The 25553-nt window shown below is 45.7% G+C and overlaps 1 protein-coding gene across 15 annotated transcripts in view; it reads left to right on the forward strand.

The window, feature by feature from the left end:
- DAB1 (DAB adaptor protein 1) overlaps nt 1–25553 on the forward strand; it is a 4845894-nt gene that overhangs the window by 2981834 nt on the left and 1838507 nt on the right. The gene's annotated exons all lie outside the window — the stretch shown is intronic.

Raw genomic sequence — 25553 nt, forward strand, 5'->3', positions numbered from 1 at the left:
TTAAAACCAGTATTTATAAACAAATAAGGCACTGAATATAGGCAACCTTTAGCTAATTTAAAAACAATTAAAAGAGTTCCATCTAATGTAGTTAATACATAACTATGATATGATTCATCCTTTTCTAATTGCTTGCATCAAAGCAGTTATTCTATTCCAAATATGGTATGCAGCTCCCACGTACACCAATGTATCTGCCATGAAGATGGCAGAGCAGAATTGGTCTGTGGTTAACATTCTGTAATCACTTACTAAGTTGCCAAAGCCCCTATTATAGTATTCCTGTAAACAGCTAGAATCTGTCAATAGATGTCTGTTTGTTTCAACCGCTTTCCTGCACAAACAGCACACTCTTTCTTGGTACAGTACAGAAGCCCATGCCCCCACATAGCCCCTCTTGCCCCACCCCTCCAGTGTCTCCTTGTCCTCCTTGCCCCCCGCCAGTGTCTCCTTGCACCCCTTCCCCGCCAGTGTGTCCTTGCCCCACTGCTCCCCACCAGTGCATCCTTACCCCCTGCCAGTGTCTCCTTGCCCCCCTGCCTCTTGCCAGAGTCCCCTTGCACCTCACCACCCGCCCCCCTCCAGTGTCTCCTTGCCCTCCTGCCCCAGCCAGTGTCTCCTTGCCCTGCCAGTGTCTCCTTGCCCCCCTGCTCCCAACCAGTGTCTCCTTGCCCCCTGACCCCCAGTGTCTCCTTGCCCCTCTGCCCTCCACCAGTGTCTCCTTGCCCCTGCCTCCTTGCCCCTCCTGCCCCCACCAGTGTCTCCTTGCCCCTGCCAGTGTCTCCTTGCCCCTCTGCCCCCTGTCAGAGTCCCCTTGTCCCCGCCACCTGCCCCCCTCCAGTGTCTCCTTGCCCCACTGCCCCACCAGTGTCTCCTTGCCCCGCCAGTGTCTCCTTGCCCCCCTGCTCCCCACCAGTGTCTCCTTGCTCCCTTCCCCCCAGTGTCTCCTTGCCCCTCTGCCCTCTGCCAGTGTCTCCTTGCCCCTGCCTCCTTGCCCCTCCTGCCCAGTCAGTCTCTCCTTTTCCCCACGCCCACCGCCAATGTCTTCTTGCTCCCCCTGCCCCCTGCCAGTGTTCTTGCTCCCCCTGCCCCCTGGCAGTGTCATCATGCCCCCCTTTCCCTCGCCAGTTCCTACACCCACCCCCTTTTCACTGACCCTTTGAAGGTCTCTTGACTGCCCTCTCTCCCCTCTCTTGCCGTACACCTCTTGCCCACCCTTCCCTTTCTCCTCCCTCTCCCTCACCTTTTCCTCCCCTCCTTTTCCTTTTTTCCTTACCTCCCTCTGTCAATTTCCAGTACTACCCCAATTGCCGTCAGGCATTGTAATTCGTAGCCGCCTGTCTATGCAGCCCTTTTGCCCCCCCTGTCAATTCCGGCACTACCCAATTGCCGTCAGGCAAAGTAACTCGGAGCCGCCTGTCGTGCAGCCTTCTTGCCTCCCACCACTCCCCCAACTCACCATCTCCCTACAGCTCTAAAACCTATCTTAGCACTTACTCCTATCATCGGTCCCTTGACCTCTGATAACAGCTCGTCTGTCCCCCCTCCCTACCTTCTTGTTTTCCCCTCCCCTTCCCTCCCTAGCACTAACTTGAACAGTCGTTAACCCTATATTGATAGTCACTTGCTTGTTCCTCTCCCTACCCTCCACCCTCTCCCCTCCATCTCCCCTCCGCACCCCTCCTTTGGTCACACTTGCACTGCAACAATTGTCGTCAGAAAAAGTAATGCTACTGCTAGTTTTGCCTCCTCTCTTCCTCACTCTCCTCTCCCTTATTGTTCAATGCACTTGTACTATCTGTTTATGATTTGATGGTTATTTTTCACATTCGGAACTGTTTCAAGGACCTTTAAGAATGTTAATTTTATTTCTCCCATGTGCACTCCCTCCTTGAAGCGCTTTGAAACACATTATGTATAGGTGCTATACAAAGAAACAATCAAATCAAATAGCACATTAGTATATTAAAACAGAGCAATAAAATGAATCGAAGGAATTCCTGATTACAAACTTTTGTTAAGTAACTTGTTGGTTTCACTATGTCGAATCCCAGCATAGTGTATTGTTCATACGGCTTCTTTCCACTCAATATCGCTAGGTTATTAGCTATGTTCCACTCCATAGCCTTTTTGTAAGGAGTTTCTGTGTGTTGATGGCTTCTATTTCGTCCCTAGGCATAGACAGGCCGATATCATGGAAAAAGGATACAACTGTCCATTGTACACGTTTCATAAGCTCATTTATGTTGATTTTATTATCCATATTCATCGCTATGAGACTCAGTAGACTTTCCTGGTTCCGCTGTGATAGCTTTATCTTAATATAGAGTTTACTGCAGTGTATTTCCCACTGCGTGGTTAGGGATACCAAGCATAGTTCGCTTCTTATGGCTACTACAGGTACACCATTTGGAATTCTTAGGACTGATCGCCATTATTTGCCTTCCATTCTGTCAAACCATGTCATATATTTGTTTTCTAAAGTTTCCAAAGCATAGAGTATCCCTGGGACAATGCTGCTTTTATACATTTCAAGGAAGCCCTCCATTTAGTATCCCCCTTTTCTAACAATATGGGTCTCATTTCGAGGTGGGTGCAAAGGGATACCGGGCACTGTTAAGGACATCAGTGCCGTAATCGCTTTGCACCCTATTCCGAGGTCCCTTAGCGGGTCCCGCAATGGGTGCCTGGTTTTACCAGGCACCCTTAGCGGGAGCCGCTAAAGAACCACAGAGCAAATAACGGTACCGCAAATTGCGGTACCGTTATTAGCTACTTCCCCATTCCCATTGAGCCCTAGGGTGGCTCAAATGGGAATAGGGAATGGATTTTTCAATGGGGATTTACCAGTCCCTCCAGGGTCAGAATGGACCGGTAGGTCCCCATTGAACCAGGCCGGACCCGGACCCGGTATGGGAGGTAGTCATGGCGCAAATAGCTTTCACTGAGCATCACTGAGATGACTGTTAAGATGGATTTCTAAACTCTGAACTGGTGGGCAGAAGTTTAGGAGGCCACCCTCAGCTCGTCCTGGAAAAGCTGGAGCGTGTGCTGTGGTCCAAGGTTCCACTTTGTACCATGCTGAAAACGTGGGGCCGGAAGGCCCCTGGCAATTAAACCCTGACTTATTATTTGCAACACTTCTTTCTTTATTTAAACCCTATCCCGCACTATTTCTGTAATTAGTTGTAAGGAAATCGTTTTATTTAGTATAGGCCCTTTTATTTTGACACAATGCCACAAGGGCTGCTTTATTTTTCATTTGATGGTCAATGCTTGCCCCATCCTAGAATTAGGTTTGTCTTAGGCATTTTTCCACCCTGCAGTTACAGTTTAATAAATACCCTTGAACTGTGATCACTTGGGTCTGTCTTCACTGTGGCCACCATGAGTTCCTTACATATGGTTTCAGGAGTGGGATTTGACTAAATTGAAACGAATTGGGGACCCTACCAAAATAGAGACCAGAATTCCAGGAAATCCAACCCAGAAGAAATTGATCTCCCTCCATGTGACTCCACCTTTAGAATGGGAGTTATCTTTCCGCCTTTAATGCCCAGGCAATTTCCTCTGAGTGGAAAACAGTAAAGGGCAATAATTATCACCTCAGGTGTCTCTAACTATCTGATACCATGGAAAGATAAACTTTCGATCTTTCTGGGCTTACAAATGAAGTATTATACCACTTCAGTTATTTATGTGGTATGCCACAAGAAGTTTAGTTTAGTTTAGTATGTTTATTTCTAATACGGACCAGACCCAGGGGCATCAGGGCGCAGGATACAAGGATATGTTCAGCTTAGTTACATGGGTACATGAAATGCATAGGCAACAATAGGTGCATGAGATACATCGGCATAGATACAGTGTAGATTGCATATGCAGCTGGATACTAAAGTGATCACAGTACATCAGAAAGGGTGTCCAAAGGGGACTAACAAATGATAAACAAGTCAATATGCAGAAGGGTATGCGTGATGGAGAATATGGGTAGTCAAGTGAATGTTTATCAGGATGATTATTTATCATTTTCTTTTAGCCAGTTGGTCAGATTCTGTCTAAATTTAGAGAAGGACTGGTGTTCTCTGATACCAGGACGTAAAGAGTTCCACAATTGCGCAGCCTTAACTAGGAAGCTGTGTCCTCCGATAGTGGAGAGTTTGAAACGTGGTACTTGAAGGCAATTAGAGTTGGCTGTTCTGGTCAGTCTGAGAGAGGTTTTTCTGCAGATTCTATCAGTAAGGTATGGCAGTGCTCTATTATTAAGGCACTTGATTGTGAGGGAGGAAATTTTAAATTGAAATTTACCAAAGGTAGATAGCCATTTGTATTTTCTTCTAGTAGAGGAAATATGTTCATTTCTGTTGATCTTAAGTGCTGCTCTCAGGGCATTGTTCTGGAGAACCTGTATTTTATGGATAATCTGTTTGTTCGCACCAATATAGAGCACGTTACAGTAATCCAATTTAGAGAGTATGAGGGCTCTAGCTTGGATAAGGCAGCGGTCAGTGGAGAGGAATTGTTTACTAGCTCTGATTAGTTTGCACGTGTATGCGGTAGCAGAGGCTAGGGAGATAACTTGTTTAGTTCAATGTTGCTTCTAGGTAGAAGCCTAGGGTCTTCACTTCCTTTGCTACTTTTATGTTATTTCCATCAATGGTGAAATTAGCATAATCTGGGCTGAGTTTGGATAGGTGGGTTGAGGTGCCTAAGAAAATAAGCTCAGTTTTGTCATCGTTCAGACATAGTCCATGGGGGGCCATCCATGCCTGAACGATGCCATAAATGCTATTCACCAGAGCCAAGTCCACGACGTAATCTCCGGTGAGAGGTAGGAGGATTTGGGTATCATCTGCGTAATTCGTCTAGGCGATACCCAAATGGTCCATTACGTCGAAGAGGGACTTAGTGAATACATTGTAAAGTGTTTGTGACACACAAGATCCCTGCGGTACACCGCAGGTTATAGGGATAGGGTCTGCTGAAAATACTCTCATGGTCCTGTTGCTCAAGAATGACTCGATTCAAGTTATAGCCTCCTTAGAAAAATGAGCTGCAGAGTCTAGGTGGCTGCATAGGACTTTGTGGTCAACCAAGTCAAATGCAGCCGGGAGGTCTAGTAGGAGGAGTAAGGCTGATTGGCCCTTATCTCTGAACTCATCTATTTGGGCCTTGAGATGAATTAAAGCTGTCTCCGTACCATGCTGGGGACGGAATCCGGATTGGTGAGATACTAGTAGGAGGTTGGATTCCAGGAAGTTCTGTATTTGAATATAGGCCACTTTATCTAGAATGTCTAATAGAAATGGCACAGTCGTGATGGGTCTGAAGTTCGTGGGTATGGCGGGGTCAAGGGTTTGCTTTTTGAGTAGTGGTAGTACCCAAGATTCTTTCAAATTGTTTGGGTCAGTACCGGTTGTAAATGAGGAGTTGATAAGTTTATTTATGAAAGGCGCGAGTTCTCTCGCAGCGTCTTTAATAAGTTGTGACGGGCATTGGTCACCTTTGCATTTGGACGGTTTAAGTCCCAGTATGACCTTCTCCACCTCAATGACAGAAACATTAGAGAAGCTAAAGCGATTTTCTTGTTTGCTGTGGGGTGGTGGAGCTACACTCTGAGTGGTCTGAGGTGCTAGAGAAGCTTTCTTATGTTCAATTTTGGTTTGTAGGTTGGAGACTTTGTTAGTTAAGGCGTGCTGGATACTAGAGCACCACTTTTTATCTTTAGTGAAGTTCTCTTGTGGTACAAGAGGTGTTTCCAGTTCTTTTAGAATACTGAACAATTCTTTGATGCTAGATTTTGAATGAGATATTCTGTTATCAGAAGTCTCCTGATTGGCTAAGAGGATGTCTTTCTTATATTGGGTTGAGACGCTGGTTAGGTTTAGTTTATTTTCTGCTGACGGAGAGAGTCTCCAAGCAGTTTCAAGCTTTCTTTTAAGTAGTCTATGTTTTTTTAAGTGAGGGGTGAACCAAGAGTTAAGGTGTTTTTTGGGTTTACTCTTCCTTAATTTGAGAGGTGCAATATTGTCAAGGGCTGAGTTTATGATTTCGTTATACTGTTCAACTAGGGAGTTGGGGTCCCCGTTGTCAGGTACGGAATTAAGCTTAGGTATTATGTGGGGCAGCAGTTAGTCAACTGTCATGTGTTTTTTTTCCTCGTGAGTGTAGGTGGGGCAAGTGGGGATGTCTGGGATGTGGCTAGATTAGTTGCCAATGTGAATACTAGGAGATGGTGGTCTGTCCAGATCTGGGGAGCAATGGACGTGATGTTAACATTACAATTATATTCTGCTATCCATTTGAGAGTTCAATCTTTGTCGTGCGTGGGGAGGGTTACTTTCTGAGTGAAGCCGAGCTCTTTCAAAGTCGTTGCAATGGCAGTGGAGTGGGTATCCTTGATATCGTTGTAGCTTAAGTTAAAATCACCTAGCACTAAAGTTTGGGAGGTGTTTTTTAGCCGCGGATGTATCATCCAAGAAGGTTCCAATGGGGCCTGGTGGTCTATAGATAAGAGAGATATTCAGCGTTTGGGAGTTGGCAGTGGGGACTTTGACCGTGAGCAGGATGGTATAGTTATTGGGAACTGCCAGAGATAGGGCAGGGCCTGCAGCATCATGTAACCATGATTCTGAGATGGCCAGGAAGTCAAGGTTATCTGTTAGAATAATGTCCAATATTTCAGTTGCATGAGCAACTACAGACTTGGCATTTATGAGAGATCCTTTAAGGTTCGGTAGGTGGCTTTCTAATGCGGGGGTGGTACTAGGACTGTCTTTAGATGTCCACCTAGGATGGTTCGGTGTAGGTCTTTTGTGATTGGTAAGGCTTGTAGTAGGCTCTGTAGCTACTTTCTGAAGTACGCACTTTTTTAGGTAATTTAGTTGCTCAATTCTTTCTGCTGGTAGTTCATACAGTTTGGATAGGCGAGCACACAATCTTAGATTTCTATCAGAAGTGCTACATGGCACCTGTGCGATAGAGTATTCTTGTTGCTTGCTAGTTTTGTCTACAGTTTTGTACTTTTGTGTGTCTATCATAGTAGGGTAGGTATGAGTATTAGGTAGGGTCATTGTACAGGAGAGCATAATGGTGCTAGTTTTGGTGAACAGGCTGTTGGTCTGTAATGCTAAGAGGAAGGAAAAGGCAATGTGGAGTGTTAGCCACGGCTGTTGGGAGTCTGCCTGGACCGTGAAGGTACATAATGACAATAGGTTGTAGACGTGAAGGGTGTGCAGATGTTTCACCTCTATCTTGCAGATATGAGTTGCTTTCCCTAACTTCTCTCCCACTCCCAGAGACATTCATCAAGGTGAAATACTAAGGACAATTGTATAGTCTTGTATTGTATTATTTATTTATTTATAGAGCGCAACCGGGCCATTAGGCAACTGGGCGCTTGTGAACTTCTTAGGTTACAGTTACATGAATATCTTACATTTCTTATGTTGCAGTTACAGGGAAAAGTTGCATAAGTATCTTACATTTCTTATGTTACAGTTACAGGCATATCTTATAATTATAAATATCTTACATTTCGTATGTTACAATTGCAGGCTTATCTGTACAATTACAAGCAAGCATATTAGGATATATTTACAGTTGAAAGAGGTAGGAAGGGATAAGGGGATGGTAGAAGGGGATAAGGGAATGTTAGAAGGGGATAAGGGGATAGCATCGGGAGAGGGGAGAGGTGTCTAGGAGATCTGTCATATGAGGACAAGGTGTCAACAGTCGTTGGTTTGTAACATTAATTTTGAACATTTGCCAGGAGGGAGTGACTCTAAGTGGATCAGGAATAGAATTCCACAAATTAGCAGCCAGTACTGGGAAGTTTGAACCTCCAGTTCTTTTCAGATTGAAATTTGGGATTCTGATACTATTTATTTGAGCCTTTCTAATAGGGCGGTCCGATGTAAACCTGGTAAATTTCTCAGTGAGGTATGCGGGTGCTTTGTTGTTAAGACAATTGTGTGTGATGTTCAGGGTTTCAAGTTTGATGCAATCATTAGTGGACAACCAGTTGATATTTCTTCTTTGGTCAGATATGTGGAGACCTTTGGGAATGCCTAGTGCTGTTCGGAGGGCATTATTTTGCAAGGTTTGAAGTTTATGGGTGTTGTTTTGGTGGTGCCTAGATAGAGTGTGTTTAGTTTTGATAGGATAAGGGTTTGTGCGATGGTGATGCAAATGTCTGTAGATAGAAAAGGTTTGCATGCGTGAATTAACTTGCAGGTGTAGCTAGTTGCTGAAGCTGTGGCATAAACCTGCTTGTTAAGGTTGAGAGCTGAGTCTAGGTAAAATCCTAATGTTTTGACTTCATTGGCTACCTTGATTTTGATGCCATAAATAGTAAAGGTTTTGTATAGGTGGGAGAGTTTGTTAAGTTTGCTAGTGGATCCAATGATTGATAGCTCGGTTTTATCATCATTAAGACATAAACCATGAGTGCCCATCCAAGTTTGGATAATTTGGTAGATTTTGTTTATATGGGAGGTGTCTTTGTCGTAGTCTCCTTGGATTGGATATGAACACCTGGGAATGCTCCCTCTAAATAAAAGAAAATGTATAGGAACCCAGCTGGGTTTGATAAACCTCTGCTAGATCATCCCTTCCTCTTTCCTGAAGGCCTAAATCATGCAACACCGGAATTTAGAATCCCTAATGAACAATCACCTCTCTGGGCCTAGGAAATATAAAAATCCATTGTGCGTGAAATTATTTGTGAATTCATTCCAGGGGGAAAGAATAGGTGCAAAGGATACATCAAGCTCCAACATTCTAATGACAGAGGAAGAGAGAAATTTGGGAAGAGTGGAAAAAGAAACACCCAGAGAACCCGAGCTGAGGAAAATACCCAAAAAGAACCTAATGGAGGAAACCTTGGGAGGAACAGCATCCAATAAAACAGCAGAAGATCTAGAAACCCCTTCTATAGAGAATAATGATGCCCTGATTTTCTTTTAGCCCCCTTTATAAGGATAGGAGAGGGTCAACATCTAATGTATCCCTATATGAATTGGAAACCTTTCATTTAGAGCAATCATTATTTTGTGGGGAGCAGGACCATGCTATAGAGATCTGCCATGAAGCTATAGAGGAAGATGTGATGGCAGCTCAAGAAAGGGAAAGGAAGGTAGAAGGAGAGAAAGAAAGGCAAGAACTCTTAAGCCCATCTCCTCCTCCAACCATGATCAACCAGACAAGGGTAGAAAGCCCCCAACAAAAATAACCTTTATTTATTTGAGGGAGAGACCAATCTGGGTTATATGTTGGAAGGCTTGGACCAGCAACCTGGATGTTCCACACGGAAGTCTCTCAAAGCATAGGGGAAGGGTATGTGAGAGACCTGAGGGTACTCTCAAGTAGACCCCAGGAATCCCTTACTCAGGTGGCCAGGGAAGGGCTGTCGCTTTCTGATCCCAACCCTGGGTGTGGACGAGTGATGGAGGATCACCTGGATAGGGGAGCCCGGGATCCTGCTCCAGGGAATGCCCCTAGGTGAGATGTGGTACTACACCGCAGACGAAGGAGAGGAGAACAAAGTCCCTGAGATTTTCTTTGGCTATTCCACCTGTACTTCCCTTCCAATTAAAGATGCTCCCTTTATAAAATCCAACCACCCCATACACCTCTGGTAAACCAACGGGGAGCCCAGATGCTGTTACCCTCAAAAGCCACAATTCCCAGAATCCTTGGTTTTATCTTGCCTACCCGAATGCTCCCTGTCATTCCCTTTCCCCCACCTCTGATTATCATACCCAGCACTCCCAACCTGTTCAGATGGAAAACTACCATTCCCACAATCCCCCTTGTCTAGTTCATGAGAGAAATCCTGGTCATTCCCATTTGCTTCAAAAACCCTACCCATTTCACCCTTCTCAATTAACTGAAACCCCTATGACTAAGAATATAATTTCTCATGATACCCCCCTTTTCCAACACGAACACTAAATCTGTTTACCTGACATGCCCCAACCCAAGAGTGCGGCAAAGTCAGTCAATTGACCAGAGCCACTCACACCTGATGGGCCTTTCATTTCCCTACATGGAAAAAAAAGTGGAGCAAAAAAGCACAATACAAGCAAGGCAGACCACATGATGTGAGAGATACCTCAGCACGGCAGCTCAAGAGGAGGAGAAAGACGGCGCATATCGAGGGGGTGTCAAGGAGAGTAACAACCTTGCCCTTTCCAACCAAGGCCAGTGAAACCTCAGCAGAAGGAATTATAAGAAAGCAAACCAATAGCCAGCGTTTGTTGCAGCAGATTTCTACGGTACATGAGACCCTCCTCCACTGATAACCAAGCTGGGGAGAGACGCGGGTCTCTGTGCTACCAACCTTGACTCAAAGGAGAAGAAAGACAAGTGGTCCATCACAGCCGGTGAGTTGAAAGGAGAGTCGATAAGAAACTGAACTGTGTTGAAAAAAAAGTAGGCAACAGCTAATTTGAATTTTGAAAGGCTTAAAGATACGATTACATAAAGAAGGGGAAAACCAGCAACAGAGGAGGCCGGCACCACATGGGTGCTGAAGCAGGAAACTCTGGACAATTACCCGATGGTAGTGACTACCGTAACCAGAAGTCCTTGGGAAGAGGCAAAAAGAGGTCAACGTGGTCATACATGGGTCTTGTAAAATCCTCTGTACCGACAGATGATTGAGAAGCTAAGGGAAGTGCATCCCACATGGTGAAAGCAGAATATGCACATTGTGTTTTGTAAAGGTTGCCAAAACTGAACCTGGCAGAGAAATGCTAACAAAAAGGGGCAAAGTCTAAAGACAACAAATAAAGTGAACTGTGTGTAGAAGTTGGCAAGAATTAACCTGCAGAGGAAAGCCGACAACCAGAATCATGTGTTGACCGAAGTGCAACCGACCAAGGGGTGTCCACAGAGAACTGTAAAAGTTGAAAAGTGTGAACCCGGCAGAGGGAAGCAGACAGACAGGGGCAAAGCTTGAAAAATTGTTTTAAACGACATTGGGACTCGTGGAAGTAAGAAGTATTGGAAGACTAGGGGAAGTGAATTGTCCCCCTTTTCAATTGGGTCCGAGACCGGTCGAGGGAGATCCAGGGGTGGAAAGTTACCAATGTTCAATGTAGAAAGGAACTGTTTGATCGATTTGTTGAATACAACCTGTGAAGGGTCTACACCAGGGTAGGGAGACCCAGCGGTGAAGCCATCACCCAAAGTAAGAGACTTTTTAACAGAAAGAGACTTAACCATTAAAGAACCTGACAGCTGATACGGAACTGTCAGCTTGTGCTGGGACAACTCGAGCATGTGCTGTGCTCCAGGGTCCGACCTTTTCCCATGCTGAAAACATAGCAACGGGAGACCCCTGGTAATCACATCCTGACTTATTACTTATTATTGAAACCCTATTCCACACTATTTCTGTAATTAGTTGTAAGGAATTGGCAATCATTTTTTTTTTAGAATAGGCCCTTTTATTGTGACAGAATGTCACAAGGACTGCCTTATTTTTCATTTGATGGTCAACGCTTGTTCCCATCTTAGATTTAGGTCTAGCTTAGGTGTTTTTCCACTTTGCATTTACAGTTTAATAAACACACTTGAACTGTGATCACTTGTTTCTCTCTTTACTGTTGCCACCATGAGTTCCTTACACACCCAGGAAGAGATCAACTGCAAATGGGAGTTGAGCAACCAAAATTCCCAGAGAGAAACAAGGGGGTAGGGAGTCTTACAAGAGAGAGAGAGGGAACATGGGCAGAACAAAGATAACCTCTAAGAAAGAGGACAATGACACTTCCAGTCTCCTAAAAGAATTACAGAACATGGTCCAAACGATAAAAGATACTATTTACATATGATCTATTGAGTAGAACAATATAATTTTTAAAATAAAACTCTGAATAAGTACAGCATCCAGGAGAAGAAAGTCCTTCTTCTGTACTTTGTTAGTTATATTAGTGGTACGGTCAAATAGGTTAGATTTGAACAGTGGACAGACATGTTTTGACATTTACTCTGATTGACAAGTTCCTTAGTTAATAAAATAGTTAGGGAACAATCCACAGACATAGGGAAATGTAGGCCTTATTTTTATAAAGTATATGGTAAAAATGTCTTCAAAGCATCTGCATCCTTCTTCTGACCCTGAGCAGGCAAGTTGACAGCTCTCAGCCTTGCACCTTGGGGTTGCTAGTAGATGTTTCAGACATGGCACACCTGAGACTGTTGGCTTGAACCTGAGCCCTGACTGTTTCTGAGCTGTGATGGCAATAGGGAGGTGTTGAAGTCTGTATAACCTGCCAGAGGACCCACAGAAGAAGAAGCTATGGTGGAAAATTAAGCATTGCAAGGCAGTGCAAGTGTTCAGCAACCAGTGACACACTACTAGGCAGCAGGAGATGTTGATGTAAGGAGGCAGCACATGGAAGGAGGAGGCACACAATGGCACAAGGCAAGAGGAACAGCAAGGTGCATGTGTCTCCAAATGATCTATGATGCCTCAATGACAAAACCATAGGAATGGTCCTATACGTGTCCGTTCTGTGCTATACGCAGCACGCACAGTGCATTTACGCATACGCCGCATAGCACTGTAAATAGCATGTAGCACGCTCCTCATACCTGAATGTCCTCTTGCAAGCAGGCACATATGCAGCGATATTTTGGGTACGCGGCAGACATGCAGCTGTCAGCGGTCCATTTTCCCCTAACTATTGCACAATGAGTGAAAGGGATTCAGGGACAGGACAGGGACGAGGGTAGAAGAAAGGGCCACCTACAAAACATGGTGGTAAGGCTACAGTTGCCCCAGCACTCCCAAGGCACACTAGGGCTAAGAGAGACCAGCCTGAAGAGCAGGCACATGCAGCACCCCAGGAGGAGCCACAGGTTTGGGAGACAGAGCCACCAAGGAAGAGGTGCTTCACTAAGGAGGAGTTGAAAATCCTCAAATATTATGTCATTGAACACAGTTTGACCTGTACCCTTGTGCTGGCGGTGCCTTTCCTACGACCAGCGGTGGAGCCTGTGGTAGGAAGTTACAGATTTTATCAATGCCTGTGGGGTGGAGAGGAGCACTACAGAAGTGACCTCACCAGGCATAACAAGGAGAAGCTCGGCAGCAATGCTCTGCCCAGGCTACTGGTAGTGGATTACCACATTCTGAAGAGCTGACTCCATTTGAAGAAGTCATCAGTGGACTTATCACGAGTTAGCAGGTGGTTGTGTGGGAGACATTGACACCTTTGCTGCCATATCAGATGAGATTCATGTGTGCATGATATGGCACAAGGAAAATTAGTGCCTTGACACCGTTACTGGTCTTTGTTCGTGCTCTACCAACTACCTGTACACTACAATACAGTACAATACAATACAATTTATGGCTTCCTCACCACATGATATGCAGTCATATGTTACAGTACTGTTGGGTTGGTTCCGTCTCTCCCATTGATGATTTCTAAATGAATGCATCCATGGTCACTTCCATTAAATGTTGTGCATCATAGAAGATGGAAGCTTGTTGACATTGATCTTACGGCACACATTATGTTTACAGAAATCTTTAGTGTCATGTGTCTGGATAGTGCAGTATCAATGCAAAACTTGGCTCACATGGAATCACACTCAGCAGTAAATGATGTGAGAGCAATCCATTCACTGGGCTGGCATGCAGTGTATATGGACTAGCTGCAATGTTAGTGACAAGTTACACGAGGCAGTGTTCTCGACAGATGTTGTAGTGGTTGGTCAAAAGATGTTTGATATGTAAGGTTGATTCCACATTTGGACAGTCAACCAATGGCCATTCAAGTGCACACTGGTCATACCCATGCTACAGTCTCTTCACACATGGCAAAGATGCCTGTGAGTGTGGGTAACTACAAATCTGTTCTTGGGCAATCGGTGAAGGGGTTGATGGGTATGTTGGCAATACAAATTCATGCATGCATATTTTGTCAGCAGGAGAAGGTGTTGCAAGTATGCATGGATGGACTGGAGAATAGGGTCAGCAATGAAGCACTAAATACCATATGTCTGCTGTTACATCTTCCACTCTCATGCATGTATGTATGTATATATGGTCACCTACTCCTCTAGTCTGTAGCTTGATGCAGGACCTAAGGGGCACCGCCATGATTGGACAGAGCATTGAATGTTAGGCACCTGTGCACTCCACAGTACATAATGCCCAGTTTCAATGTCTGATACATGTGTAGCAAGCCCTTTTGTGTCTGAATAAATCTGAATTTAAATATGCATTTTCAGTTAGGTAGGTAGGCCTCTGAATATTGTTATCTGATTTTGTGCAGGTGAGTATGCAGTGGATAAGGAGGAGGAGGAGGAGGGAGCTGAGGATGAGGCACAACCATCTGCCAGTGCAGCCCGGTGTGCTGTGTCTGGTGAGAATTCCCTCCTGTTGCAAGCCATCATCAGTAGGCCTGTCACCTTGTCTTTTGATGATGGTGCCAAATCAGATGTGAGAGGCATACTGAGGGACATGGTTTGAGGGACCAGCGCTGAGTAGTCTGGATGACAAAGAGCTACTTTAGTTCCTCAAGGCTGCTTAGTCTGAGGTGGGGGCCAGGAGACGCTGGGTCTGGCAGTGGAGAGTCCTGTATCAATGGTGACTTCTATGTCTGCAACATTGCCGTCTCCCATCATGGAGGGAGTCGCAGAGTCTGATGGCAGTGGAAGGGTTTTAGACCACTAGCCAATGACTGTGCACTCACTGTGACATGTCGGCTTGGTAGGTCACACACACATGGGAGATGTGTGCATTCCAGACACTTGGAGTGGGAGGAGAAGTTGCCACATGCAAATGTCCAATGGGTCGAGGTCCTGCAAGCTATTTCCAGGGACATTCATCATCTTGCTAGGAGGGCTCTGCCTTGAGGCAATCACTGCATGATGATTTTTGGGCCTCAAGGAGAGGCCTGTCTCGGGAGGATAGCTAAGGGGCATCGTGCTCAACTTTGAAGGTTCGATTCCCAGGTCCGTGCTTGAAAACCTCTAGGTATTAAGCACCTTAAAAATAACCTATCATATCATATCATATCCATCGACAAGAGATGGCATCCTTGAGACCAACCCTGCATAAAGAGATGTTGGCCACAACGGAATTCCACCATCAAGACGTGGATTCCAATGAGGAAATGTTGGCTTCAAACTGCGGCCTGTACATCCACAACCCGAGTTAGCGTCTTATTTCTGGAGGGGGTGGGAGGTTGGTGGAGGGTATGGCAAAAGGGAAATGTGTGGAAGGCCGCAAGGTAAACAAAACGGAATTAGAAACCTGGTAAATCAAATCCAGGGCCCCGGGGAAGGCCGGTATGGGGTGTTGCGGCTAAGCCAGGGGACGCACAAACTCAGACAATGCCAGTCCCTTGTGGATTCCAGCAGGCCTACCAGCCTGGAGCACCCTGTACCTTCACTGCGACAATCCTGCTGTAAAATGTAAAAACAGATTAATACATTCAACAATTCTGATATTTTGTGCTTTATAGTTTGTGTGGGTGGGTATTTCTTCCTTCTGAGTAGCTTGCAAATGAAACTGCTTTCCCACTTTCTAGTGCTTATGAGCACCAAATTAGGGGATGGGGTACCTCTCCCCCATATACCCCTTTTACACACCTTGTTGTTCCCTCCTTTTTTTCCTGCCTCCTGGGACTGGTACCAGATAGTCTGGGGAGGGCCGCCCCCACCGGCAAGAGGATGATCCTATTGTTGGAGGGGGATGGGCTACATATGCCCCAGAGAGGCCCTTCGCATGCTGCGTCCCCTGGCGTAGCCTCAACACCCCACACCAGCCTTCCCTACGTGCCTGCTTCATTTTACCTTGTTATCAATTCACTTTGTCTACCTTGTGGCTCCCCCACACACATTTTCCTTTGCCATACCCCCCCAACACCCTCCAGAAAGAACACACTGACTCGGTTGTGGATGTACAGGCCAAGTTGCTTTATTTAAGCAGAAGGTAGCTTACAGGTGCTCCATTACTTGTTACTTGGTAATGCAGCATCAGGATGTTCTTCTCTGAGCTGCACACCCTTACACTCCCCACTTGATGGCGGGCAGCATCCGTTGAGGGGAGCTGACACCATTAACTTTCTCACTTTTTTTACTTAGGGTGAACTTAAACTTGATGGCGGGCAGCATCCGTTGTGCGAAGCTGACATCGTCCACTTTTTCGCTTTTTCACTTTATTCACTTGTTGACACAAACTTCAAACACTCCCCCTTTCGACACCGGTTTTACTTTGTAGTCGATTCCACTTCTACTACTTGCCCAGGTGCAGGATTGTTAAACCTTTTTCACCCTTGTTAACTGCCCCCCCGTGCTCCCCGTTGGCCAGGTGTAGGTGCTGTAAAACTTTCCCTTCACCCAACCCCTTCCTAACCCGCCCCCCTTCGCTTACAGGTCCCTATCTCCTCACCTCGCAAATGTCCAATATTATATCAGATCTCTTGGGTTATCCAAGACCCATAGTCCCTGCAAAGACAGCCAAGCACTCTTTTTCCACCCAAGTCTCCATTGCATCTTCTGGACACTGAACCTCCTAGCACCAATGCAGAGGCCCAGTGTTAGGTGAAGGTGGTGAGGGATTCACAGCACAGCAGCAGTACGACCAGGTAAGGTTGTGTGCTGTCATTGCATCATTGAGTGTGTATAGATATCCTTGATCAGGTACGCATGTACTTTGTGTTATCGGTTACTCCTCCAAGACCTGCTGTTTTGAATCAGTCTCCTTTGGATGTACCTTTGCACATGTTTTTGGTGAGGTGTAAAGCAGTTGCTTATTTTTTATGCAACATTACATTTACACTCCTGTCATTCAGCCTTGCATGCCAAGTAGCCACATGAGCATTCAACATGACTGACTTTCACAATCACTTGTGTATAGGCGCGTTACAAATGCCATATCATATCATATCATATCATATCATATCATATCATATCAATCTATCTAAGAGGATGATCCAGATGACAAGTATGCATGTGAAGGATATGTGAAGTATTTGGTGCATTGCTGATGAGGTTTGTATTATTATTATTATTATTAGTTCATATTTACAAGTGTCACACGCCCATGGGCCTCAGACCACTATAGAGGTGGAAAAAAAGGGAGAGGTCATCAAATAGGGGCAAACCAGAAAGCAGAGGGAGTCTAAACACAGGGCGAACAAATGGGTCTTAAGGGCTTTCTTGAAACAAGAAGTGGAAGGAATGAAGAAAAGGGAGAGAGGCAAGTTATTCCATAGAGTAGGGGTGATACAATCAAACATGCAATTGCCAGTACGCTGAAACTTGAAGCGACCGATGTCCAGCTGAAATGAGTCTTTTGAGCTAAGACATCTCCTTGGAATAGAACTTTTGATACAACGAGCGAGATAAACAGGATCTAAGCCGTGGAGAAATGTATGTATCAAGGTTAGAATCTTGTCTTTAACAATGTTGGAGGGCAAAGTATCTTTATCATGTGTCATGTGTAATGTTGCTGCTGTGTTCCCATTATTGTGAACAATAACGGTTGATAGTGAGGAGTGTGTAACGTTACATCATGTTGATACATTTGTGTATTTGATGAGTGGCTACTTTGCTTTCTGGGAGATATGGAGAACATCTTCATGATAGGGCAAGGACCAATGTTTAGGGTATCAGAGGCATGCAAGGCGGGGAGGGGTTGGCCAGTGTATGCCTGTGGAGTCATGCACTACCAACCAGGGGAAATAACAGGGCAGCTCACACTCTCATAGCTACGGCGGTGGGTGGAAGGTGTGAAGAGGCAGGTGCCATGGAATGTCTTTACCTTGCAGAGGAGGGTCAAATGCTCTTTTATAGACTGTGGCAGTAAGTGTAGAGTCCACTCTTGGGAGGAGGAAGTATAAGTATTATCAGGCATACACTAAGTAGGCCTGCCTGTGGCATCTCACATCAATGTACCAGCAGGCAATTAGTCTACACTTTTCCTCACTTCAAATGTGTTACGGACCTACAGAGATGCTGACTTTGTGGTTGGGAAATCATATTGACTACAGGCTGACATCCTTGTAGAAGATGCTACAGGAATATAAGGTGAGGTAGGCTTACAATGAGTTACAGTGCTGGTGTATAGTTGTAAAATGGTTGTTACCTCATTTGCAGAGTACAATGATGATTAGTACAACTGCATGTGGGACACATCTCTGGTGTAGGAGGTTGTTAGACACAGGGATTACATAGGGTTTTAGCACACACACAGTTGAGGTACCAGTCTAGGAAACTGCACTGGGTAGGGCAGATTTCTCTGTCAGTCATTGGCACTTTACCCACATTGCCTTCTTCCTCTTCCCCTTCACAAACATCTGAGGATCTAGCAAGCAGGACCTTATGCGAGAGTTGAAATTATATGTCTCTTGACACATTAGGAAAGGTACTGCACATATGTGAGATACACGCCATTCACAGAAAAGACACAAGGACATTGCAACCTGCCTGCCAGGTGCTTTCTGACTTAAGTATTAAGTCGTGGCAGAGTTGTGGCATCGTCGAGTGCAGTCTCTGCAGTAGAGACTCCTTTCAGCGCTCTCAAGTTGTTGACTCTACCTTCACTGTCTACTTGTGGGAGGATACTTAAACCCACCTGAACCATGGAGCGGCCGCGGAGTCGTGGCAGAGTCGAGGGCAGTCTCTGCAGTCACTGTCAGGACTGGCAAGGATGTGGCCTCAGAACAAGATGGCCAACAACACTACCCTGCTGTAACACCAAACGAGGGGGCTGATGAGAAAAGGAACCTGAGAGGTTCACGCCAAACCCAATTGCCATCATGCCCCCTGTTATCCGCAAAGCAATCCACCAAGCCAAGACCATAAGGTCTACTAGCCACAAACGCTACCCTGCCAGGAAGCAGCCCAAGCAACATTGCGGGTGCACAAATCCGCACTATGAAACCGGTGCAGAACTATCAGAAAACCTCCAAAAAAGGGGCGCAACCACCAACAGAAACTCCATCTACCCAATGTGAGACTTTAAATTCAATGGATGACACCGATTTGGACCCTGCTCTGAGCCCCGGAGCCTCACAAAAAGACAACTCAACGGGAGGCAAGGAAAACGCAACCAGGGCAGCACAGAACGCTCGGCTCGACCATTGTGTTGGAGGCAACCCAGTGCAGCCAGTCAGAGGACAGACTGTGAGGGACTCGCCCCAACCGGATAGAGGCCAGGAGCGCAAGGCTTCCCCAGCATCGCCAACAATAACAGTTAACAAAATTAATCTGCAAGTCTTCTAGGAAACTCCACCTACCTTAGACGGAGAAATCATGCAGCAGGATCCTCGCGAGCCGGGAGCTCCTGGGACGTGTCCGAGTCCCCGGCCGACAGGCCCAGAGGCCAAACCTCCCCGCCCAACCCCTCTCTGTGCTTTGGTGGCTCCCAGGCCCTGGCGGGTCCCACAGCACCTTTCACGACCACGGCGCAGGTCCACGCCGTATGGAGCGCCAGATCCACGGAACTCCAGGAGCCCCGCCCGCAAGTCCCGGAGCCGCGCAAAGCAGACACTGCTGCAGCCACGAGCAGCTTATCGGACTCTCGAGCTCCCCCTGTGGCCAAACCCTTAGCTCAGCTGACACCCAGCAAGAATGGAGAAGCACTGAGCGGTACAGCCAGGCCTCACATCACAAGAGACGAATAGGAAAATGTATACAATCACCAGCCTGCACCCGAGAAAAATAAAAAAGGGTGAAACCCTACATCTAATCCCTGGAGAGGGGTTCAAACAGCCCCCAATGGTGAAATGAACACCATAAAAACTAACACAAAATAAAACACCAACAAGAAAGGCCAAAGACCTGTGCCAACTAAAAAGGGGTTCCAAATGCCCACTAAGGGAACAAGCTCTAACACCACCCTGTGCAACTCATTAAAAGAACTATTTGCGAGACAAGGTAAAGGAAAGCATGAGGTACTTACCAAACTTACGGATGATGAAATCCTAGAAGCCTTAGCGGATGCGCAGCCAGTCCTAAAAACCTGCAAAACAGCCTGCACCTCTAGTCACAGCAGCACACCCCTAATCGGTAAAGCTGCACCAGACCCGGCACCACAGGAGAAATCACTTGTGAACTCCTCTCCAGAGCACTCGACGAGGCTGTCACACTGGGCAGACCTCCTCTCTTCCATGGTGGGCAAGAACAACGAACCTCACAGCGCTAACCTCTTGCCAGATCAACACCCCAGAACAGTGGCCGACACAGACTGGCAGGTCCCAGGAACCCAAAGACCTTTGAGAAGATCCTCCATACCACACCTGCCATGGGACGCCGGGGTCGCACAGAACCCGCTGGACGACAGGCCCCTACATGTCCTTCCCTTTGGGACACTGATCAGAAGCAAGACCCACACTTATACGCTACCCAAAGAAACCCCAACAAAAAGGAAAATAACCCGAAAGGCTGCCACGCCTGCCCAAACTTCCAAAGAGACCCACAAGACACGGCCAGAACCAAACTTGAAGGACCAAAGACGCAAAGACCCTGCACTCAAACTCAAACAGACTCTTCACCAGGCATAGCACAGTTCGTATTCTCAGGCGCCCAACTAGACACCCCAACAGGAAAGAACAAAACTGAGAGCACAAGAAAAAAAGTACCCACTGTCAAAACAAGGCAGAGCAAAGAGACCTGCATCATCATCGATTCTCCAAATCATACCACCCGCTCTTCCAAAAACGAGAATTCCCAAAAGCAAAACTACCTCGTATTCAATCAACAGAAAACCATAACTCTGCTCTGTCAAATGCCACCCCATCAATCAACCCAAAAGTCCCCGAGGACAATCGAGGACTTTATGGCTGACAAAAGTGCGATGGACATAACCCTTCATCTCTCTCCTGAGGCAGGAGCTAACAAAAATGCGCAAAACTGTGAACCAGCCTCTGAGAGCACCTTCGAAAAAAAAACACTGCCAATAAAACATAGACGAAACAGCTCGACAACTCATACCCCAAACCTGCCCACCAAATCACGATTCTTAAAAGAATCACTCCACCCAAAACAACCAGAATTCAATAACCACAGACAACAAAGAACAAATGAAAGACCTAGCCCACAAGGGCCAGCCGCAATGAAGAGACACAGGGAACACGCAAGCTCAGATCGCAAAATGCAATATAGAGCAAGACCACCCCGCAAGCAGGATGCAAATGCTCACAACAAACCTCAACCTGCAAGAGGGCAATTCAAAACTCTTCCAAGAAGTATTATCTTCAAACTGGAACAAACAGAAAAAAACTCAGAAGCCATAACTCTGAGTAGAGGAACAATCATGAAGATTCTGAGAAGTACAAAAGACCTCAAACGGTTAAGCCCTGATGACATCACTCTTGTCGAACCCTATCACAAAGCCAGAAAGGCTAAGGCCTACATACATATAACAGAATCTTCAAGAGCAATCCTTACCAGGGAAGATTTTGAAACCCTACTCAGTAAGGGGCTTCTCCTAACTAAATACCCTTCCCTGACAAAGATACAGAAAACAAAACGCCAGGTAGCCAAAGGGTGCACTTCAGGATGAAAACGGCACATTACCATCGGGCAGAATCAAACCATGGAACTTCACCTAACCGACGACACGAAACAAAGATCCTGGACCCACCACACCAGAACAAACAGGAAACTCTAACCCCCCCGGTCAACGAAAGTCTCCTGCAAGAAAAGGCACCCACACCAACAAAACAACTTGGAACAAACACCCTCTCCAATCCTAACACAAAAACAACACAACCTATATTTTATTTTGCTCCAATAAAACAACTCTGGGCGTGGCTACCGAAACCACCAAATTCCGGGACCAGCAAATAGCAATCAGTAGTGAGACAAAAAAGACAAGAAACTCCAAGACTGAAAGAAGGAAAGAATTATACACCAGTCTCACTAAAACTGGGATCATGGAATGCAAGGGGTTTCAAACACCTGATGACAACGGGAGCCACCAATTTGGGGGTATATGACATTTCGAAAAGAGCCCTGATAGGCCGCCCATCAGCCGGCCTCCTTATTGCAGTCTGAACAGGATGCGGCCTGCCAATCGGAAAAAAAACGTTCCTACTCCCAGAGCCACCTGTCGGTACAGGTAGAGTGCACCAGGAACGATCCTGCCAGCAAGAAGACTCAGAAATCCTCAATGGTCATAATAACCACCTATTGGATCCCCAAACCCATCACAGGCAAGAGATTCCTACGGACATTTGAATCCGAAATAGATGACATCCAAGCCAACACAGAAATAACATCTTGGAAATCTCGTGGTGGTCACAAAGATTATCCAAACCTGTCAATGAAGGAAACAGTGGAAGTCACCAACCAAGGAAATCGTCTTTGGTTAACAAAAGAAAGAATTCTGGAACTATCCGTGAACTACAAGGATAAAGTCAGCTCCTGGGAGCACAATAAAAGCTCCACAATCGACTACCAACTCCTATTGATCGCATACCAAGCGGGCACATCAAAAAAGCATGGAACATTACAACAAGGCACGCACCACTACAATAAGCTCTTTGTAGAGAAACGTCACGCTCTCCCCAAACTCAAATGTCAAGCGAATAAGTCAAACTCGCCAATAACCAAGAAACACTACGATGAGGAGGGTAAGAGATATGCAGGATGGATTAAATTCTACTGAGCAACACTATACCAACACAACTCGGAGGCGATGCTAAGGAAGGTCACTGGAAAAAACTCCAGAGAATTCTGGGTCCTTGTAAAAGGGACAGACATAACCACAAGTCCTTCAACAACTAAGGCCATGAGTGACTAAAGGTGGGCTAACCACTTCAACAGCCTCGTCCAGAAGCCAGCCAATAAGCTTCAACCTAACTACCGAATTGGCCCTACACCCTGGGAAGACTTTTCCAACAAAGCGGACATAGTTAGAGCAATTCAGGAGCTAAAGTCATCAAGAGCTCCAGGCCCAGACGGGATAACGAACATTGGTGTGAAAAACCATCAAGATGCCTGGGCATCCTTCATCAGCATCATCTTTAAAGAGATAAGCCTTTCAAAGACAATTCCCAGTTCTTGGACCACGGCAACAGTCGTCGCCATCTTCAATAAGGGCGAGAGATCTGACCGTTCCAACTACCGCCCAATAGCCTTGCTAGACACGATAGGAAAAATCTACGGTTCATGTCTTCTAGAAAGCTTTCAACGCTGGGCTAAACACTCTCTGTGCGACGATCCTTTTCAAGCGGGATTCACCAAGACCGTAGGGACCACAGTAAACATCATGCTATAGAGCATAATAAAAAGCATCTCAAGAGCACAACAAAAAAGCTATTCATGACCTTTGTCGATTTAACCCATGCATTCGACAAGATCGACCGTGACCTACTATGGGCCAAACTGGACGCATGGAATTGTCCTAATCAGATCTTAGACCCCATCATTGCTCTACATACAAAAACAATGATTAGAGTAAAGCTCAATCAAAAAGGCACCCTCTCTGAAGAGATTCTGACCAACAGAGGAGTGAAGCAGGGCTGCCCTCTGGCGCCCTCGCTCTTTACCACATTCCTGGGAGACTACAAGGAGAACTGCGAAGCCCTCAGAAAATAGGGGGGACCCGTGTCCCTAGGCTCCTCTATGCAGATGACATCATCTTTATTGACCAGACGCCGATTGGACTCCAATGCCAACTCGATAACCTGGCAACCTACATAATGAAAAACAACCTGAAGATCAACAAAGAAAAAACGAAAATCTTGGTGATCGAAAAACCTACAAAAACAAAAAGAAAACCTAACCAATGGAGGATTGAGACCACTAAAATTGAACAAGTAAAAGAATTCAAGTACCTTGGGGTCATGATCGACAGCTCTGGCAATGAGATAAGCATGCAGGTTAACCTCCGGGAAAAAAACTCGGAAACTTACCTCCCAGGCAAAGGCAATGGATAGGAAATTTGGCCGCTTCTCACTCTTGCCGGTGATAAAATACTACAAAGGAAACTTTATTCCGTCCCTGACTTACGGAGGAGAAGGCCACCTCAAACAAACTCTTGGCCCACCTTCCAAGCCAATTAAAAAAACTCAACGAAATCGATCAAGTGTTCAGATGCTTCCCCGACAAACGCAGGAGACAAACTTTCTCAAGGGTCAAGCTAAACCTCCTGCATAGCAATGAAATCAGACCTCTCAGATGTCTATCCACATCCAACAGCTGCGTCTATGCAAGAACGCCTCCAAAATAGAATCAGTAAGACACCTTCTGATGACGTGCCCGGAAACCTCTTCTCTGAGGAAAGCATATCTAAAACCTCTTCTCAAACCCTTTTCGATGAGAGAAGAAGAGTCATGGTGGTCCCGTCTGCTAAGTCTGCTAAATCTTGGAGGTTGCCTTGGCAGACTGCCTGAAGGAAGACAATTCTACACCATAAATAGGAAAGCAACTACAGCGAAGAGAATCCATTTTGTAAATTCAATAAACTTGATAAAAAAAAAAAAAACAACAACAAAAAAATACTTGTTATATGCATCTGCTTTTGGATTCATCCATAGTGACTTGCTGGTGTGCATTAAAGGTGAGCAATGTGGCAAAGCCAACAGGGAGGTCTTGCGCAGCGTCTGACAGTGAGGGTAGAATCCACCCTGAGACACGTTATACCAGGCACCGTCTACATTACATACCTGTATTGTCATAGGCATGCACAGACACTGAACAAGTGTTGGGACACACCCACCGGTCATCCCTGTATTGGTGTAAGAGGAGGGAATATCCTCACATTGTATGACTACTGTTGCAAATCACCTTCTCTTCTATTGTATATGCCATTATCCCTGTGACAGAGGTGAGCCCACCTATTTTGTTATGTCCTGTGATGATGATGAGGGACAAGGGGGTAATGGGAGCTGGGAGCCAGTAGATGTAAGATTAATTGTATCATGCTCATAATGGGTCTTATTTGACCTAAGGACATTCATGCAGTTGGATGGATGCAGTCTTTAAAATGTATGCTGCTTTTGGGTTAGCATGTGTGTCTGCTGGACTGGAGTGAGCAAATATACTCTCCACAAACTTTTCTGTGAATAATTGTGTTCCTTTTTCTGTTTACAAAGTAATTGTGCCTGATCACTGTCCATATGAGGTTTTGGTACACACGAGACCTGTATTAAAGCCACTGACATGACATCCAGTGATAATTGAAGGGGTTCTCATGAGTTATCTTTCACTTTGGATGGCGTGTGTAGGATTGTCATACAGCAAATGTGCAAGTTCCTTCCTACACATGGGGAAGCCCTACAAAAAGGCATTGTGGACTCAGCCATTGGGTGGTAGTTGCCGCACAACAGCAGGGATGTTATTGTACATCTGCCTCTACACATATTGAATGTGCTGTAATATGAAAATGATCTGGCAATTGTGTCTGTATGGTCTTCACAAGGCAGGAAAAAACATACACCATTAGTGGTGTCAGAGTTGGCATAGCATGTTGTACATGTGTTTTTAATTTGTCAGTGATGGGTTGAGGCCTGTGCGGATGTGCGGATGTGATGATGTGTGTGCTGGTGTGTGCATGTTGTGCATGGTGGATCTGG

This window comes from Ambystoma mexicanum, chromosome 1q (genome assembly GCF_040938575.1).
Source record: "Ambystoma mexicanum isolate Mex_15411 chromosome 1q, UKY_AmexF1_1, whole genome shotgun sequence".
Taxonomy (NCBI): domain Eukaryota; kingdom Metazoa; phylum Chordata; class Amphibia; order Caudata; family Ambystomatidae; genus Ambystoma; species Ambystoma mexicanum.